Genomic DNA, 8,660 nt, shown 5'->3' with positions numbered 1-8,660 from the left:
TCTAGAAAAAATAACTCCATCCCAAGTTTAATCTAATACATTAATACGAGTGAATGTTGTAATCGGCAAGAAAAAAAAAAAACACGCGAAAATACTGCCCAAAACTACCATTACGACTTCATATTTTAAACTCGAATTACTACTACCAGCGCTCGACTATTTCACACCAGTTTCTATTCTGATTTTCCTGCCACAGTCAAGGAGTGAGTGAGTGACTCACAGGTCGAGGGAGGCTTGAAACGCAAACGTAGACGCTCCATTCTGGATTTCTCGAAAGAGCCAATCGCAGAGCAGTTTACTCGATCGAAGAAGGGAAGTCCGCGGGGACCAATCCTAGAGCGCGTTGTTGTTGTCCGGTAGAGACGGAGAGCTTGGTGGGTTTGTTTTGGGTTCGCAAGGCAGCCTGCTGTGGCGGCGGGGAAGCGGTGCTTCTTGCCTACTTTCCTTCACCTGCTGGCATGTAGTGCCGCGCGGAGCCACGGAGATAGAGGTATGGAGCGCTAAGGTTTCAAGGAGATGGCGAGCAGTTGCCACCCATGTAGAGTAAAGCAGAAGTAACTTAAAGCCAAAAAGCTCCGCTACTTTGCTGCTCACTCCCCCCTCACTAGAGCCACCAACTGCGGGACCAACGGTCTTTAGCCCGGCACCTGCGGGCAGGGAGACTTATGTACACGCATCACATGGCATAAGTGTCTGCTGTTTTGCATTCTTTGTGCAGTTCGTCTGTAGCTCGTGTTGTGTAAAATTCCACAAAGACATGCAGAAAGATGTCGATAGGGGAGAGCCATTTGGCTCACCTAGTCTCTCATTTGTACATGACTACTGTTTTGTTACAGGTTTCGCTTCGTGGGTCTTTCCCATTCCTTTTACCAATAAGGTCGCTTTTTGTCTGGCTTAGGCTTGCTTAAATTCTGTTACCTCGTTGACTCCATGTATATATTCCATTGATGATTATTAAGATAAATTGCATCTAATCTGCTATTGATCTTTAAGGATTTGTCGTTTATATTCTTACTCAGCTTTTTTTGCTAATGCATTTTGATGCCCTTGTGCTGCATGGCCTCGATAGGTGTGCCTTAATGTCAAATATCATTAAAGTAGTGGAGGAGGTGGAATCTAAATAACTCAAAAACTGCTCGCCCAATAAATTGGAGTGATCCACACCAAAAAAACAAACAAACAGAAAAATGAGTAAATGTATATCTCTTGGAAGAAAGAAAACTCTCAAGGCACTCCAGACCTGAAGGTCTAATGCGCCGATGATGATCAAAATGACCTAGATTTTGGTTAGTATGATCTGTTCCTCATCATTGGCAAAAACCTTCTAGATTTTAGACAAAATTCAACAGTGTCCAAAATATGTGTTCAGTTCAAACAGATATATATTTGTATGCTCCTCTTATATTTACTCTTGCATGCGCTTAAAGTCAAACACTTTTGTACTTAGCTGTGCATAGTCGTCTCTGTCGCAGTCAACATCCATTCTAATTCTTTAATCTGGAACCGCGTAGCTGCGAATATCAGTGTTCTGGTCCGGGGTGGTTCAGAGGTATCTTTAAATAACAATAAAAATCAGACAAAAGATTGCCAATTAATACTGTCAAGTACTAAGCATGATGTACTTAGGAACAACAAACATAGTTTGAAATGTCTATATGCGAATGCCAGGAGCCTAAGAAATAAGATGGGGGAGTTAGAATATATTGCACTAAATGAAAAATTAGATATAATAGGCATCTCTGAGACCTGGTGGAAGGAGGATAACCAGTGGGACACTGTCATACCGGGGTACAAATTATATCGTAGTGATAGGGTGAATCGGATTGGTGGAGGGGTAGCATTGTATATTAACGAGAGCCTTGAATCAAATAGATTGAAAATTCTGCAGGAAGCAAAACACTCCTTGGAATCACTGTGGATTGAAATTCCATGTGCAAAGGGGAAAAGGATAGTGATAGGAGTGTACTACCGTCCGCCTGGCCAGGACGAACAGACGGATGCGGAAATGTTAAAGGAAATCAGGGACGCAAACAAACTGGGCAACACAATAATAATGGGGGATTTCAATTACCCGCATATAGACTGGGTTAATGTAACATCTGTACACGCAAGGGACATAAGATTTCTTGATGAAATCAAGGACAGCTTCATGGAACAGCTAGTTCAGGAGCCAACAAGAGAAGGAAAAATACTAGACTTAGTCCTTAGTGGTGCTCATGATCTAGTGCAGGGGGTAACGATACGAGGGCCGCTTGATAACAGTGATCATAATATGATCGGTTTTGATATTGGCATTGAAGGAAGTGAAACTAGGAAATCAAGTACGCTAGCGTTTAACTATAGAAAAGGTGATTACGACAAAATGAGAAAAATGGTGAAAAAAAGACTGAAAGGAGCAGCTCGCAGAGTAAAAAACTTGCATCAGGCGTGGATGCTGTTTAAAAACACCATCCTGGAGGTTCAGGACAAATATATTCCACGTATTAGAAAAAAGGGAAAAAAGACTAAACGTCAGCCGGCGTGGCTAAACAGTAAGATAAAGGAAATCATTAGAGCCAAAAAACAATCCTTCAGAAAGTGGAGAAGAGAACCAACTGAAAGTAACAGGATAGATCATAAGGAATGCCAAGCCAAATGCAAAGCGGAGATAAGGAGGGCAAAAAAGGACTTTGAGAAGAAATTAGCGTTGGAAGCAAAAATACATAGTAAAAACTTTTTTAGATACATTAAAAGCAGGAAACCGGCCAAAGAGTCGGTTGGGCCGCTGGACGAAAATGGTGTTAAAGGGGCGATCAAGGAGGACAAAGCCGTAGCGGAGAAATTAAATGAATTCTTTGCTTCGGTCTTCACCGAGGAGGATTTGGGGGGGACACCGGTGCCGGAAAGAATATTTGAAGCGGGGGAGTCGGAGAAACTAAACAAATTCTCTGTAACCTTGGAGGATGTAATGGGTCAGTTCAGCAAGCTGAAGAGTAGTAAATCACCGGGACCTGATGGTATTCATCCCAGAGTATTAATAGAACTAAAAAATGAACTTGCGGAGCTACTGTTAGAAATATGCAATCTGTCCCTAAAATCGAGTGTAATACCGGAAGACTGGAGGGTAGCCAATGTTACTCCGATTTTTAAGAAAGGTTCCAGAGGAGATCCGGGAAATTATAGACCGGTGAGTCTGACGTCGGTGCCGGGCAAGATGGTGGAGGCTATTACTAAGAATAAAATTGCAGAGCATATACAAAAACATGGACTGATGAGACAAAGTCAGCACGGATTTAGTGAAGGGAAGTCTTGCCTCACCAATCTAATGCATTTTTTTGAGGGGGTAAGCAAACATGTGGACAATGGGGAGCCGGTTGATATTGTATATCTGGATTTTCAGAAGGCGTTTGACAAAGTGCCGCACGAAAGACTCCTGAAGAAATTGCAGAGTCATGGAATCGGAGGTAGGGTATTATTATGGATTAAGAACTGGTTGAAAGATAGGAAGCAGAGAGTAGGATTGCGTGGCCAGTATTCTCAGTGGAGGAGGGTAGTTAGTGGGGTCCCGCAGGGGTCTGTGCTGGGTCCGTTGCTTTTTAATGTATTTATAAATGACCTAGAGATGGGAATAACTAGTGAGGTAATTAAATTCGCCGATGACACAAAATTATTCAGGGTCGTCAAGTCGCAGGAGGAATGTGAACGATTACAGGAGGACCTTGCGAGACTGGGAGAATGGGCGTGCAAGTGGCAGATGAAGTTCAATGTTGACAAGTGCAAAGTGATGCATGTGGGTAAGAGGAACCCGAATTATAGCTACGTCTTGCAAGGTTCCGCGTTAGGAGTTACGGATCAAGAAAGGGATCTGGGTGTCGTCGTCGATGATACGCTGAAACCTTCTGCTCAGTGTGCTGCTGCGGCTAGGAAAGCGAATAGAATGTTGGGTGTTATTAGGAAGGGTATGGAGTCCAGGTGTGCGGATGTTATAATGCCGTTGTATCGCTCCATGGTGCGACCGCACCTGGAGTATTGTGTTCAGTACTGGTCTCCGTATCTCAAAAAAGATATAGTAGAATTGGAAAAGGTACAGCGAAGGGCGACGAAAATGATAGTGGGGATGGGACGACTTTCCTATGAAGAGAGGCTGAGAAGGCTAGGGCTTTTCAGCTTGGAGAAGAGACGGCTGAGGGGAGATATGATAGAAGTGTATAAAATAATGAGTGGAATGGATCGGGTGGATGTGAAGCGACTGTTCACGCTATCCAAAAATACTAGGACTAGAGGGCATGAGTTGAAGCTACAGTGTGGTAAATTTAAAACGAATCGGAGAAAATTTTTCTTCACCCAACGTGTAATTAGACTCTGGAATTCATTGCCGGAGAACGTGGTACGGGCGGTTAGCTTGACGGAGTTTAAAAAGGGGTTAGATAGATTCCTAAAGGACAAGTCCATAGACCGCTATTAAATGGACTGGAAAAATTCCTCATTTTTAGGTATAACTTGTCTGGAATGTTTTTACGTTTGGGGAGCGTGCCAGGTGCCCTTGACCTGGATTGGCCACTGTCGGTGACAGGATGCTGGGCTAGATGGACCTTTGGTCTTTCCCAGTATGGCACTACTTATGTACTTATGTACTTATGTACAAACACTCCCCTAGTGCACCTTAGTAAACATGGCCCTTAGTGATTCAAAATTTAATAGAGATTATGTTTGCAAATCTGATCAGTTCAGAGTTGAATCTGAAAAATTCGGTTGCCATTCATATTCTTACTGTGAATTGCCTTTTTGTTTTTAAGGTTGTTCTTTCTACAAAAATGCTATTTATTCAGAAAAACATGTTTGAGCAAAATGGATCTAATTATGGTAAGTGGAAAGGAATCTGTTTTTCATTTGATTGATAAGTGTAAATGTATTATTCCACACCTTGCATTCAGTGTTGAAGTGGATCACAGTTCAAAATAAACATATACATTTAGGGTTTGATTTTATAAATGGTGGTTAAAAATGAGCGCTGGAAAAGATTGGCACTATGCGTTCTACAAAGGGTGTGCATAAGTGCAGCTCTTATGCCTAACTTTGGCTGCTAGAATTATGTCTGCTGAAACCTAGTGTAAATGCTGGCACCCGGGTTGGGTGTGCTGAGACATTTTTTTGGAACACTCTTGACATGCTCATGCCGCTCCCATAGCCACACCTTTTGAGTTGCATACTATGGGAGTTGAATGTCTGTATTACAGAATAGCATGCAGCCATTATTTGGCTACAGTTAGAATTTGCGCACACATCAATAATTGGTTGTTGGCACCCAATAATTGTTATTGGCTTGTTAGGCTTTTAAGTTGCATGTGCATCTTGACAGCATGCCCAACTTTTTAAGCCTTATATAGAATCCAGTGGCTAGTACAACATGCCTTGAAAACTTTTCTTATGTAGGAGCCAGAAAACTATCTTCTCCCCCACCCTCTTCCATCCTTGAGTAAGGCAGAGAGGGAGAAAGGTAACTTAGGTCCACCACAGCTTCTTTAGGACTTGGTTTACTAAGGCTGTTTCCCATTCTAGAGGTGACTCTGTAACTGGGTGACTCTCTTTAGATGCCCTGAGACCGCGTGATAGGAGCCTATTCCATAACAGAACCTAGGTTCCATTATTGAATACTACACTGTGTCAGGAAAAAAGTGAGCTCCCTAAATATTGTGCAATAACAACCACAAATCTGCACTGAATTAATTATAATTTTACTTGCACAAAGTGACATTTATTTCAAACAATATTGTATGGTTTAATGGAAATCCACCTTAATATTACTGAGATGTCAAATTGTAAATAATACTACCCAAAAGTTAGAGTTTCCAACGCAGTTAATGTCAACCTGAACAGTCCAAATGTTTAAATCTGATCTTTTAGTGCTGCATCCATTTTCAGCTTTGAGTATTTTAATTAAAACTTGGTCTTCTTTTCACATTTTGTTTATCAGTGCACAATGACGTCAGAGGTGACGTCAACATGTAAGTAAGTCATATTGGAAACAGATGTGTGACAGCAGTTTGTAAAAATTAGAAATCTCTTATTTGGCGATGGTGATGCAAATAGATGTCACATTGTGCACGTAAAATTTTAACTACCGTATTTTTCGGACTATAAGACGCACTTTTTCCCCCCCAAATTTGGGAGGAAAATGGGGGGTGCGTCTTATAGTCCGAAGGTAGAGATTTGGCTGGCTGGCTGGCTGGCAGGCCGCCCGCCCTCCCTCCGAGTTCGGGATCACCCTCCCCCTGGCCCTGTCACCACTTCTCCCCTTACGCGGTCTTCCCTGGTGGTCTAGTGACGTCGGGGCAGGAAAGAGCCCCCTCTTTCCTGCCCAGCGCGCTGCTCTCCATCTTCCTGTATGCAGCCTGACGGTCTCGGCGAGATTCAAAATGGCCGCCGAGACTTCAATTCTCAGCGGCCATTTTGAATCTCACTGAGACCGTCAGGCAGCAATGCATACAGGAGGATGGAGAGCAGCGCGCTGGGCAGGAAAGAGGGGGCTCTTTCCTGCCCCGACGTCACTAGACCACCAGGGAAGATCGCGTGAGTAAGGGGAGAAGTGGTGACAGGGCCGGGGAGGGGGGAGGAGGTAACCCTGAGGGCGATCCCGAACTTGGAGGGAGGGATTCGGACAAGACGCACCGGAGCACCTAGGTTTTAGAGGAGGGAAAAAGCAAATTTTTTTTTTCCTATTTCCCTCCTCTAAAACCTAGGTGCATCTTATGGTCCGGTGTGTCTTATAGTCCGAAAAATACGGTAATTTGGTGCAGGTTCGAGGTTGTTATTGCAAAATGTTTAGGGGGCTCACCTTTTTCCAGACACAGTTTAGTGTAACCTAGTATCGGTGTGCCTAAAGTCTAGGCACCCACACTTGACACCAGCCAAATAGCTGGTGTAAATGCTGGTGCCTAAATGTGGCAGGGAGGCAGGTAACTTACAGTATTATGTATGTCAGGAAGTAGGCAGAAGCTTGGCTTTTCGTCCAAGCCTTTAATGGAAGAAGCAACTAACTAGCTAGACACGTACACAAAGGTTAACAGAGGCTGCACATACTGTAGCAGGATTTGCTTACCCACTCCTACTGTAGCTGAAATTATTTTCTTGCATGTTTTCTGGTTGAATGTGCAAGTTAGTCACCCTTATTTCTGTTAGTCTATCTTATCTGTCTGTATGTTCCACTTATACTAATAAATAAATAAGTAATAAATAAAACTTGCATTGTCCAATATTCAAAATAATTTAACGGGGAAGGAGAACCTCTTAGTTAAATTTCTTCTTTCTGCCTATCCGCTGATATTAAGTGACACGTCACCAGACAGTGTGGCTGAATGTTGGCTCTAACCACCCCTGCACTGTCTGGTTAGTGCTGGGGTGGACCTTGGGTGGAGCCGGTACTTAACCAGTTACTGGTGATATTCACATCATTAACTGGTTAAGCAAGTTGTTAAAGTTAGGAGCTAACTGGGCACTGGTTTGAATATCGTCTGGTGCCTAGTTAACTCCCGGGTAGCAGCCCAATGGATTCCTGTATCTCCTTCCCCTCAAGCCAGTCAGCCCCAGACCTGGATTCCTGGGTCCCATCCCCACCTCGAGCCAGTCAGACCAGACCCTTCCCTCCCCTTTAGGCTCCCCAGGCCTACATTTTTTAAATCTTCTGCCTATGGGTAAATATGTGTTATGTTAATTTGGTATTTGTAGAATAGCGCTTATGCGCTCTGCTAACATTTATATGGGTAGGTGTACACATGCATGTGTAAATGTCTAGAATACTAGCACTTATGCACACAAGGGGCTTGTAAATGGGATTGCCTAGATTATAGACTTGTCCTTTCTGTGGCTAAAGGAACAGAAAAGTGACTGTCTTTCAACCCCCTATCCTACTATCTCGCTCTCTCTCTCACTTCTGTCCACCAGTGACTGTCCACCAGTGATGCCCCTATCTAGCTAGACAACTAGTCATACCCCAGACACCCATCTGTCTAGCTTTCCACGCTGTACTGCTATGGATTTACAGCCTGTCTCACTAACACTGATTACTACATACAAAATCAGTGGTCAGGAATTTAAGGCCCTTATCTCATCAGCAGGGAGGCCCGTTGCAGCGAAAGCCCGAAGTCTCCTTATGACCATGAACAAGTCCTCTGCGCGATACGTCTACCCACAGATGAGCCTCAAAACTCTGTTGCAACAAGCCCCCCTTTTTATAAGGCTTAGAACTCATATTCAGAGCTAAGGGAAATTACAGAATGCTTCTCTTTTTAGGTAAACAAGCCATACTGTGGGAATGTGGTCACATGTTTTCCAAGTCCAGGTGGCCAGGCTGAACTCCGAAAACAAGCACCATCCTCCTATTCACATATCAAATTAATTAGAGCTGTGTCTTATCTTCTGCATTCCAACTTATTTTCACACAATCAAAGTTGGTCAAGACAGAGTTGAAAAACAATCTTTAAAATTAACTTTTATTACACCCGCCTTTCTCAGTTTCCTTCCAGGAATCGAGCTTGCCAGTCAGTTTACTGCATTTTTATTTTTCTAATTTATAAATTTTTGTTTTTTAAACAATTTCTAAGCGGTTAAACACTTTTAGAGAAAAACAAGAAATGGCAAAATTTTGCATACAAAACAATTTACAAGCAATCAAAACTTATACA

General features: G+C 43.0%; 1 protein-coding gene across 1 annotated transcript in view; it reads left to right on the top strand.

Moving 5' to 3' along the window:
- Positions 1–369: 369 nt before the first annotated feature.
- The window catches only part of AGBL5 (ATP/GTP binding protein like 5), a 557,199-nt gene continuing 548,908 nt past the window's right edge, over positions 370–8,660 (top strand). The window contains 2 exon segments of the mRNA XM_030198622.1: positions 370–490; positions 4,776–4,842. The gene's annotated coding sequence lies outside the window, so the exon portion shown is untranslated.

This window comes from Microcaecilia unicolor, chromosome 3 (assembly GCF_901765095.1).
Source record: "Microcaecilia unicolor chromosome 3, aMicUni1.1, whole genome shotgun sequence".
NCBI classification, from domain to species: Eukaryota; Metazoa; Chordata; class Amphibia; order Gymnophiona; family Siphonopidae; genus Microcaecilia; species Microcaecilia unicolor.
The sequence above is the reverse complement of the archived record's forward strand: the minus strand, read 5'-3'. Positions and strand labels throughout refer to the sequence as shown.